This window comes from Nyctereutes procyonoides, unplaced genomic scaffold, assembly GCF_905146905.1.
Source record: "Nyctereutes procyonoides isolate TBG_1078 unplaced genomic scaffold, NYPRO_anot_genome, whole genome shotgun sequence".
NCBI lineage: Eukaryota > Metazoa > Chordata > Mammalia > Carnivora > Canidae > Nyctereutes > Nyctereutes procyonoides.
In genome coordinates this window covers 8,699,563-8,711,694 of record NW_026575020.1, presented here as the reverse complement: position 1 = coordinate 8,711,694, position 12,132 = coordinate 8,699,563, and positions in this window count along the sequence as shown.

Sequence of the window (12,132 nt, the reverse complement as noted above, 5' to 3'; positions counted from 1 at the left end):
AGGCCTTGCCAGGGGGATGACGCACAGGGCGTTAGTGACACACATCCTCACAAACCCTCCTCCCCGCCTGGGGTCTTCCCGCTGAGTCTGAGAACTGCTCCGAAGGAGCATTTTTGCTTCTAGTCCTCTCGCCTCCCCGAAAATGCAGGTAAAAGGGGTGGGCGGGTGGACCCCGAAGAGACCACCAGAGGCCAAGGTTTGAGAGGAGAAATCTCGAGTGCCCAGGTTCTAACACAATTCACCTGCCTAGAGGGTGGGCTCCTGCTTCAGGGCCTGCTTTTTCTTCATTGGAAGCCTTAAAAAGTGAGCACTCGATTGTTCTAGAAACTCTGCCCCAAGCAGGGTAGGGCAGTAACAGCAAGATCATTTCAGAAAATTCTCCTGTGGTCGGAACATGTGCCCAGCCCACCTCTGCCCACCAGCTCGGGTGTCCCAGGCCAAGTGAAGGCCTTAGGGCCAGAAGGTCCTTTGGGAACAGAGCATGAGCTAGGCCCAGTCCTGGATCCCTGACAAGCATCACTTTCCTTAGCCTTCAAGGCAGCTGAGGCAGGGGTTTCCCCACCAGAGGGACGGCGCTTAGGCCAGGGTCTCGCCCCGGACACTGCCAACACTGGGGCAGCATAATTCTCTGTTGTGTGGTCTGGACTGTGCACTGTGGGATATTTAGCAGCATCCTTGGCCTCAACCCACTAGATGCCAGGAGCGCAGGCACACCCCCCAGTTGTGGTAACAAAAGTGTCTCCTGCCATTGCCAAGTGTCTCAGGAGCAGAACCGACCCCAAGAGAGCAACTGTCTTACACAAAGGGTGTGTCCAGAGACAGGCCCACAGTCGAATCTGGATGCTCTGCTTTTCCTGCTGCCCCTCTCTGTAGGTGAAAGTCTCCTTTGAAAATCTCTTTCCGGAGCAAGCCTGCCCAATTCAGTGTATGGGCTCCAGGTGCTCAGTCACGGGCGGACCGTTGAAAACATCCGCCGACAGGGAAGCAGGCCTGGATGCGGAGGGGCCGAATCAGCCGGCCCACCTCCCTCGGGCCCCCAGTGTGCAGGCCCCTGGGGACGGAAGTGGGTGAGGTTGAGCAGGGAGAGGGCCGTGGGGCGGGGCAGCTGCAGGGGGAGGCACCTGCCTGGTGGCCACGCCCCTGCTTGGCCTGCTGCCCAGACGCTGTGCCAGGCCAACGTGCGCAGCCTCACTCATCACCTTGCAGATGGGTCACCCTGACTCACGGCCACTGAACGTGACCTGGAGTTGTCTCGTTCCAGGAGATATCTGCAGTGGCCGAGTGATCTCAACACTTACCCAGGTACACTCACCCCTGAAGACCCTAAGATGGGACCAGTGGACTCAGGAGGTGGTCTTTGGTTCTGGGTCCTGGAATGTGATGATGGAGGCAGTGGTGGAGAAGCTTCTAGACTCCAGGAACTTCCACTCCCCCTGCTCTGTAGCACGCTGTAAAGACACCTGGAACGCAACACATAATGGTAGTTCTCACTCCAGCTCTCCGGCCTGGGTTTCCTGAATGGAGGCACTGGACTGAAGGAGGGCCTGTAATAATTGACATGCACGGGGCATGTCCGTGTGACAGGGTCTTTATGTCCATCCTATCGTAGATTCATGCAATGCTCTAGGAGGCTGGCACTGTGATTACTATCCTCCCCCTACAGCAGAGGAAGCTGAGCTCAGAGAAGTTAAGTAACTTGCACAAGGTCACACAGCCAGTACGTGGAGGAGGCCGGCGCATACCCAGGTCAGACCCAGCGCCTTGGTTGGGGCTGTAGTAGCCCAGGTGAGAGGCCAGCCGACTGGGTAGTGGCCGCGACTCTCAAGGATGGAAGAGAGACTGCAGCGAGAGGAGGGGCAGGGCCGGCACCCAGCCCAGTGTGGGCAGCAGTGGAAGATGACTCGTAGGTTTAGGGCCTGAGGGACCGGGAGGGTGGTGGTGCTATTTATAGATGCAGGGAAGCCAGGAGGAGGGGCAGGTTTAGGGCCAGATGGCACTGCCTTCTTTGACACGGTGGAGCTGATTTGCTAATGGTGGACATTTAGGGTGAGATTCGGCACAACTAGGAAGACTCAGCACGTACTAAAATACCCCTGAAGCCAGCAGCCCCCTTACCAAAACCGAACCCCGGGGTCCCCAGCCACCAGCCCCGGGCCGAGCTCCCAGCTCCCTCGCCCGACGCCCAAGGCCCAGGCTCACCCTGACCGCTGGGGGTCGCCCCTGGCGCACAGAGCACGGTGTGGCCGGCGGGCGCCTGCCCTGGGTCTCCCCGGGCTCGCCGCGGGCGTTAGGGGACAGGCTCCCCGTGGCCCGAAAGGCAGAAGTTTCTCTTGTTTCAGGGTGGGAGGGGGGCTCACATCTCCCAGGACACCGAGCTGCCGTTCGGCCCCCTCGCTCCAAGCACCCAGCGGCACCATTTCCCGGGAATTTCTGGGACCCCCCCCAGCAGGTTCTGGTGACCCTCGAACCAGAGCAGGGGAGCGAGCGGAGCCCCCGGAGCACCCCCCCCGCCCCGAGCGCGCCGGGAGCCCCAGGCTGGGGGACACCTTGTCCAGGGCCCGGGCCGCCGCTGACCTCGGGCGCAGGAGCCCAGCTGTTCCCAATCGCGTTTCTCCCCTGACATTTGCGTCAGCAGCTCTGCCCTTTGACCTTTAATTCCCGGGAGTGGAGGGTGGAGGCAGCTTTGGTGATCAGGACTAATTATTTGCAATTCGATCCAACCAGCAGTTTATTGGGGTTTGGCCTGGCTGCCTGCCCTCTGTCCGCCTCCCACACCCCCAGGTTTATGGCTTTGGCCTCGTTGGGAAGCTGCGAAGAACAGAAGGCGGAGTGGTTCCACCTGGGAGACACCCCGGTTCTCCTGCTCCTGGGAGTCCCCTGTGGGCAGTGACGCTTATAGAAGTGCTTTGAGACCCCCGGGATAGAGGAGGTGTCCCCATGCACACGCCCAGCTGCCCAGCTCGGCCTGGTGTCCTCTTGGGCCAGCCTCCAGCTCTGCTCTGGGCATGTTGGGACACGTCCCAGGGTGGGTTGGCCAGGCCAGGAGGCGCTGGCCTCCCAGCTGCCCTGTTGGTGGGTGCAGGGCTGGGAAGGATGGGAGCGGGGCAGGCAGTGCCACAGCCATGGGGCTCCCCAGGTCCCAGGTCTCCTGTTGGTATCCAGTGTCCCTCTATATTTGTCCTCTTGGAGGGGCAGGCAGCCAGCCGGACCCATGATGTCTCCTGCCAGGCCTGGGCTATTTTGGAGCAGCCTTGGGGGGCCGGGTGGGGAAGGCAGGGGTGGGGTTTAAGGGAACATTTCCTCCTGGCTCGGGGTCAGGGAAGAGGCTAAGGGTGTGTGGCAGGGAGAACTGGCCCCGAGGCCTTTCTCAGAATTCCCTTTGCAGCTACTCAGATGTTCCTCTGCTCGGGTTTCCTGGGGATGCCTGGGCTCTGGGGCCCAGAGGGCTGTCTGGGCAGGAACCCCAGTCTCTTCTCCAACCCCCTCCCCGAGATTTTTCCAGCCATTCAGACATCATCCCTCAATTAAAAAACATCTCGCTCCATGCCAGGGCTCACCTAGGGCTAGAGCTAGCTCGGTGGCTCCCATCTGTCCGATTTCTTGGGGCACTGACATTTCCAGAAAACACCTGAGGATGGGACGTGGTCACCAGGTCTGTATTTTGCTGAGTTAAGGACATTAAAAGGAAATGTCAAAGGAAAGTTCTTTTTAAACACACATACACAATTGAACATACACAGTACAAGTGAAAGGAGTGCGCTTCACATTGTGGGTCTGACTCCGGGAAAACCTCACTACATTGTCCCGGTCGTTCTCATTTTGCCACGACCAGATGAGAGCATGGCAATCCTGCCCACGGCCTCATATTCCAGGACCTACGGGTCCCTTGAGTCCCTGCCTGAGCCCAAGGCCTTGGGCAGCGGGGGACCCCCCAGTACCCTCTCCCACCCCCACTATCTCGTGGAGCAGTCACTTTGCTGCTTTACGTTTTTCCCACCCCCAGCCTCTAAAATTATGAGGGGAGGCTGGGGAGCAGTCTGGTCCCTGTGCCGGCGGGCTGGTGCAGTCGGGCCCGGGAGACGCCAGCCCACAGTCTCCACACTTCTTTGAAGCACATTTGGACACGGGCTCAGGCCTTTGAACTGGATCTGGATGGGGGCTCAGGCTGGCCGGAGCTGCGCCGCTTCCTGGCCCGTGATCTGACACTAGTCACAGAAGCTCCCTCCCTGAGCTTCCATTTCTCGTTCTGTAAAATGGGTGTACTGGCTCCTCATCACAAGGCTAGTGAGGACTAAGTGAGAGAGCGTTTGTGAAAGTATTTTGTGGACTATAAAGTTTGGGCAGGGGCAGTTATTATTATTATGAGAAACTAGTAAATGGCTGAAGAAAGAGTATCCCGAAAGCTGACCTCAGCTTCTGGGTGCAAAGACGGTACTCGCACCCACCCCCGGGTCTGTGATCTTGGGGCCACTCCAACCCCACAAAGGAGCCAAGGAAGTCTGATCCCCGTGAGTCAAGGCAGCCTGGCCTACACCAAGGCCAGGTCCTTGAAATAGACCCAGCCCCTGGCCTGTGCTTGGACAAAGGGTCTCCACCTGCAAGGGGTTCTGTTGGCTTGTGGCAGCCGGCCCTGCATGGTTATGGATGTCTGTCACCCCCTAAATTGTAGAGAGGTGTGTGGAGGGCCTCCCCAGGAAGGAGGCCCTTTGGGGAAGGATTAGGAGCATTGGGTCTGAAGACTCAGAGAAGGTCTGATACCCAAGCTTCAAGGCACCCACAAAGGAGCAGGTTTGGAGGACTCTGTGCCCCATCCCCTGTTTCTAGGAGGTGAAGTAGGAAACACAGCAACCCATGTCCCCAGGCTGGTTCAGACATGTCCCTTTGCCTCTGAGCTCGTGCCCTCATCCACAGAATAGGCATAAGGGTCCTTCACTCATGGGGTTGCTGTCAGCTTTATGGGATCGTGCAGGAAAGCCCCTGGAGGGTGCTCACTCCTTGAGAGCTCCCCTGCCCACCTTCCCATGAGGCCCGGCAGAGCCACAGCCCCCACAGAAAGAACCAAAGAGTCCCCAGGAAGTGCGAGCCCGTTGGCTGGGCTGCCTCCTCCACCCAGAGTGATCCCCAGGCCCTGCCCCACACAGGGGCCAACGGAGCAGGTTTGCTCTTGCTACCGCTGCTGCCAGGCCACAGCTCCCCACCCCCTACCCCCAGCTGCTCGGCAGCCAGTTGTCATGAAGTCATCGCCACCTTCCCCGACCTGCACCCCCACCTCCGCCCCCGTGCTGACATCCCATTTGGCACAGAGGTTGGAAAAGCCGCTGACTCTCCCAGACCCTGAGTTCATGGACTGGTCAGGGCCTGTCAGCCGCAGGCTGACCATGTGGACAGAGGGGGTTTGCGGAATGAGGAAAAGGCCCCCCACCAGGCTTTTTATCCCCTGCCTCAAGCCAATCCCTCCAACAACAACAACACACACACACACACACACACACACACACACACACACCCCACACCCTCCATATACACCTGGACCTAGAGATGTGTGACTCATCCCCCAACACACACACTCCACATTTGTACACACACTGTCCCCTTTCCACTCCCACATAAACTGTCCCATACGCACACACCAAGATGCACACTGCCACCCGTGTATATGATTTTATTCAGCCACTTACCCACAAAAGCATCCTCCTACCCACATGTGGCTGCAAGCAGGTCCTGCACACAGCCAGGCACACGTGTGTGTACCCACACAGCAATTCCTCACCCCGGCGTGGGTTCTTGGCCACCTCTTGGTACCTGTGCCCTTGGGCTGCGTCCAGCCAGGGGGAGCACTCACAGATGCACCCAGACTCGGAGACCAGGACCCCTGGCAGCCAGAGCCGAAATGGCTCATCTAAGCCGACTACTCTCATTCTTATTTGTGGAAACTATGGCTCAGAGAGGGTCAGGGGATGGTCAAGCCACACAGCCAAAGTTCCTCTGAGTGTTTCAAAGTGTGTGAGAGCATGGCAGAACAGGAAGGAAGCATCCAGACTCCTCCCTCGCTCACTGCCACCCTCCTCAAGCCTCCTGACTCAGTTCCTCCCTGCGCCGGGCAGAACCAGGCCCACGGAGGGCCCAGTCCTGTGGCTTCTTTCAGGATGACTGCCAAGACTGGGTGTTGGGGGAGACTTGCACCCCTTGCCCTGGGTGAAGATCACTTGAAGCTGCTTAGGGGAGGGCGCTCATTGTTGAGACAAAACGGTCAGGGGCTTGGGATGTTAACACTCATGTGGCCTCGGGCGCCTGTAGCAAACAATCAGTTCAGTGCTACAGTCCCACATGCACACTTAGCATGGCCTCCTTGCTCCCTGCCTCAGTCTCCCTCCTCAGGACTCAAGCCCCTCAGCAGCTGCCTGACCCATGGCTCCAGAGGCTGCCTCTGTAGCCTAGACCATCAGCTCCACAAGGGTAAGGATTTCTGCCTGAAATCGTGTCTGGCGCCTTGTAGGTGCTCAACAAAAATGTGAATGAATGAATGCATGAATGCACCCATCTCCCCCACCCCGGTCTCCTTTTAATGGTTCCTCCGTGTAATAATCAAGGGTCCTGGCATCAAGCTCCTGCCATCAGCCAGGAGCTGGGGATCTGCCGTGGGTGGCCGCGTCACCTTGGCCCAGTCACTTGCTCCCCCGAGCTTCCACTGCCGTGTGGGGATGAGCGGCAGCTGCTGGGTCGGAGGAAGGCAGTTTGTCTGGTGTAATTCCAGGGACCATGTCAGGGGAGGGGTCCAGCGCCCAGGGCTGCCTCCTCCCCACTGGCTTTGAAGAGAGGGCAGCCCTTTGAGCAGACCCGGGCTGGGGAGCCCCGTATGACACATGAAACCGCCACCAGAATAGACCAACGTTTTCTACCTGGGAAGGCTGGGACTAGAGGAGCTCTAGTTTTTCTTGTACGGGTCCCCCCAAAGCACCCACTTCTCCCAACTCACACATGGAGGGTCCGCCTGCGGGAGTCACAGGGCACCGACTCTGGTCAACATCCTGCTTCATGCAGGGCCCTGTGGCGAGGCCCGGCCCGGGGAGGGCAGCAGGGGTGTTTGCTCCCAGGGGGCAGCAGGAGATGCTGATCGCTGCGGATGGCTGAAGGCCCCGGCTGAAGGTCAGGAGGTAAGGCGACCCGAGGTTATAAATAACCATGCCTGGCTGGGCCCCAGAGGGCAGCGCTGGATCTGTGCCCTCACCCTACCACCCTGCTCCGCCCCCGACTGTGGCAACCTGAACCCCCTGAAGCACCAGCCAGTAGTGACCTTTGGGGGCGAGGTGCAAGGTGCAAGGTCACACGGGGCCCCTGGGCTTCCCCAGCTCATGAGTGGAGGAGAAGCAGGTGCCCCCCACTCAAGGTTCTCTGCAGGGTTGGGGTGGGAGGCTCTGAAGTGGAGACAGCCCCCCACCCTGCAGGGACCTGAAGGTGCAGAGAGCTTGTGGGATAACTCAGGGACCCAGGCAGCCTGTGCCCCTGCACTCTGACCTCCCACACCAAGCATGCCCACAGCCCACAGCCCTGCCTCCCAGCTTGTGGCAAGGAGGCCCAGACGGAACCCACAGGGTCGGCACTCCCAGCCCTGATTCTAGAGCCTCAACTATCATGGCAGGGTTTACCTTGGGAATTGACCCCAAAGCTCCTGGCATGCTTTTTTTTTTTAAGATTTTTATTTTATTTTTTATTTATTTATGATAGGCACACAGTGAGAGAGAGAGAGAGGCAGAGACACAGGCAGAGGGAGAAGCAGGCTCCATGCACCGGGAGCCCGACGGATTCGATCCCGGGTCTCCAGGATCGCGCCCTGGGCCAAAGGCAGGCGCTAAACCGCTGCGCCACCCAGGGATCCCAAGATTTTATTTATTAATTCATGAGAGACACACAGAGAGAGGCAGAGACATAGGCAGAGAAAAATCGGGGTCCATGCAGGGAGCCCGACGTGGGACTCGATCCTGGGACCCCAGGATCATGCCCTGAGCTGAAGGCAGACGCTCAACCACTGAGCCACCCAGCCACCCAGGTGCCCAGCTCCTGGCATTCTTGAGGCTTACTGGAACCAGAAGCCCCTGCCTGGGGCTTTGGGAGTCTTGGAGACCAGGGAGAAACTCTGATGGCGCCGATGACAGACAAACACACGGCAGCTGCCCACCACCTCCCTTTGGACAGAAAAAAAGTGGTAGGTTTAACCTGCTCCAGGACGCATGTCTTTTTTTCTCATTTACTTTTTTTTTTTTTTAAGATTTATTTATTTATTGGAGAGAGAGAGAGAGAGAGCTCACAAGTATACAGCTGGATGAATTGCACAGGCTGAGCGTGCCCATGGAACCAGCACCCAGAAGCCCCCTTGGGCTCCCCGAGAGTAGCCTCTCTCCCGACTCCCAACCCCATGGGCCCCTTCGGCCTGCTTCTAAATGGAACTTGAATGGAGACATAGGCAATGTGCTCTTTTGTGTCTGCTTTCCTTTGCTCGATACTATGTTGGTGAAATTCGCCCACATACAGGACATTCATTCTCACCACTGGTAGCGGGCCACCGTGTGACTTACCATAGCATTTTCACCCATTTTCCTGTTGATGGACATTTGGGTAGGTTCCAGCTCCTGGCTGTCATGAATTATGTCACCGTGAATATTCTAGTTCTTGTCTCTTGTGAATCTATGGACACATTTCTATTCGGTATATACCCAGGAGGGGCCCAGGGTGTGCATCTAGCTGTTCAGCTTTGGAAGATGTGGGAAGAGTTCCTTTCTAATCAACATTTTAATAAAAGAATGAATTTGCAAGGTAAGTTTTTGGTTTTCATTTTTCAAATGAGGGATGTAGATGGTTTTTTAAAATAGGAAAATACACGGGATGCCTGGATGGCTCAGTGGTTGAGCATCTGTCTGCCTTCAGCTCAGACATTTAAAAAAATAAATAAATAAAATAGGAAAATACAGAAATGCAAAAAAGGGAAAAAAAATTACTCGGAGCTGCTACTGAGTCAGTCATTCAATCTGACAATCAATGGACACCTCCCAAGAGCCTCTCCCGTGTCAGACCCTGAAGGACAGACCCAGGTCCTCCCTCATGGAATATAGGGATTGGGGCCAGGTCAGCAGTGTGGTGCCATTGGACAGACCCGGAGATCTCGGCCCCTCCAGAGCTCCCACCGGCCGTTCCTCATCCCCTGAGAAACATCCAACTCACCGGCAGGCTTGCGGTGCCCAGCGGCTGGGCTGCACCCCCCGGACCTCAACATAGGAAGCGAGTGACAATGACACAGTGAGCTGCGATCTCATGAGAATAGGGCTGTGGAGAGGGGGACGTGGCAGGGTGTTTGGACGATGGGAAGGCGGCAGGTGCCAGGGCTGATCCCAGCAAGCACACAGAGGAAGGGAAAGGTGGAGGGAGGCTGGAGAGGCCGAGTCACTGGACTTTGGTCTCTATCCTGAGGACCAGCAGGGCAGGGAGCAGGTCAGATGTACTCAGTAGCGAGATGGCTCTGGATCCCTGTGGAAACTGGCTTGTAGTGACACAAGAGAGGCCAGGGACCTGCTGTGCCCACGAGCTGATGAGCAAGAGGACAGTGGGGCTGGAGAAGAGGGGGATAAGGAGATGTTTAGCAGGTGTCCCAGAAGGATCCAGGGCCTGGCTGGCTCTGGAGCACTGGGAGTGGGGGGTGGGGAGGGGACAGGCCTCAGGATGGTGTGAGGCTCAGCCCCACAGAAGGGAATGGGGAAGGCAGGTGGCATCGCAGGTCTGCAGATAGTGTGATTGGCTCTGTTGAGGTTTTGCTGAGTTTCCCCATTTTTGGCAGGTTCTATGTCACTCTCAGAACTTCTGAGAGGGACGCCTGGGGGGGCTCAGTGGGTTAAGCGTCTGCCTTCAGCTCAGGTCATGATCCCAGAGTTCCACGATCGATCGGGCTCCCTGCTCAGTGGGGAACCTGCTTCTCCCCCTCTCTCTGCCTGCTGTTCCCCTTGCTTGTGCTCTCTCACTTTCTCTCTCTCCCTGACAAATAAATAAATAAATAAATAAAAACCTAAAAAAAGAACTTCTGAGAGACGGTCGGTTGTTCCTGAAGAGGGTGGCCTGAGCTGTCTCTCAGAGGGGCGAGATGATTATTCATTTATTTGACAAATTATTCATGGAGCACCTGCCTGTCTGGCGGTTGTTTCAGGTGCTGGGGATACATTGCTGGATAAAACAATTGTAGTGGGGAAAGCTTAAATAAATGTATATAAAACGGTGATCAGTCTAAAAAAAAAAAAAACTATGCTGAGTATAGGGGGCAGTGAGCAACAGTATTGGAAGGGGGTCTAGGGAAGGCCTCGGAGGAGGTGACATCTGAGCTGATCTCTGAAGAAAGTGAAGGAATAGGCATGTAGAGCGCTGGAGGAAATGGTCCAGGCAGAGGGCACAGCAAGTGTAAAGGCCCCGAGGCAGGCGATGCCTAGTGTGTCAGAGGAGCAACCAAGAGGCCAGTGTATGAGGACTGGAGCCAGGACGGGAAGGTGGAGGGAAGGCTGAGCAGGGCCAAGGAGAGGCCTTTGTGCTCTGGGGTTGTGGGGAGAGCCTGTGAGGGTTTGCCGTGGGATGGCCTGATCTTGTTTTGTTTTAAAAGGATCGCTCTGGCTACTCTGAGAACAGACTGGGGGGCATGGGGGAGGCTCTCATGGAGGTGCAAGTCAGAGAAGGTGCTGGCCTGTCCAGGGTGGAGGTAGTCAGGGCGGTGGGAGGTGGTCTGAGTGTGCGTGCATTGGGAGGGTGGGGCCCGCAGTGTTTGCTGACGGGCCCTTCTGGGTGTGAACCAAAGGGAGGAGGCACAAAGCCTATCTGATGGCTCCCATTTGTCAGCCTAAGAAGCCTGAAGAGGGCCCAGGGCTGCCAGCCTCCCCATATCTCCTCTCCGGCCTGCGTCTCCCCCCAGACCTTGCCCTCCCCTTATCTCCTATCCCCTCACCTCACCTCTCCTTCCTTCTGCCCTTGTCCCCGCCCACCTCCATCTTCTGGTTTCAGGAGTCTAGTGACCTCATGCTGTCACCTCCCTCAGGTCAGAGAGGCTGCCCTCAAGAATATGACCTTCGTTCACTCTGCAGGGCTGATGACTGTCGCCAGGGGCCCAGGGGCTGAACGCTGAGGAAAAAGTAGACATGTCCCCCCCGAGTCCCACCCTAGGGGGCGCCCTGCTGGAGAGAAACCCCATTCTCCGCTTCGGGGCATTTCCTTGTGCTGAGCCCCCATGTGCTGGGCAAATCCGGATCCAAGCAAAGCCAAGAGTTGTTTGGGAGCTGACCAAGCCCTCGCTGGGATCTGGGGCCAGGATTCTCAAAGCCTCCTCTGTCTGCTCATGGTGGAGGGCTGGCGCGTAGGGCCTATGTTCAGCCCCGGTTCAGGGCATCCACACCACATGGGCCTAAACCCATTGCCTTGTGGCCACTTGTGCCACGGGAAGAGGGTGGGGAGGCCGGGGACCCACTCACCCTCCAGCCCACCCTCTGCCCTGAACTCCAGACTGGGTGAAGGAGGGGACTTTCAACTAATGTGTCCAAAATGTGAGCTCCTGGAACCCTTCCAAACCTGCTCCTCCTCCAGTCCGCCCCACAACTGCCTTCTTCCAGAATTGGGCAAACCTTAGGACCGTCCTTCCAGCTCTTACCCAGCATCCAATCTGTCAGAAGATTGGATGTCTGCCTCCACTGCTGTGACCTGATCTAAGCCAACATCATCACTCTCCCAATCCGTGCAATGGCATCATCTGCCCTTGCCCCCTTCGTTCTATTCCCAGTACAGGAGCCAATGATTTTTTTTTAAAAAGATTTAATTTATTTATTCATGAGAGACAGAGAGAGAGAGTGAGAGAGAGAGAGAGAGAGAGGCAGAGACATAGGCAGAGGGAGAAGCAGGCTCCATGCAGGAAGCCTGACGCGGGACTCGATCCCGGGTCTCCAGACTCATGCCCTGGGCTGAAGGTGGTGTTAAACCACTGAGCCACCCGGGCTGCCTGGTTGCCAGTGATTTTATTAAAAAGTGAGTTAGATTATGTCATATGTCTGCACCCCACCCTGACTAATCTGGGGAAAAGCCACAGTCCTTTCTGATTGCCCCATCTGCACCTTCCCA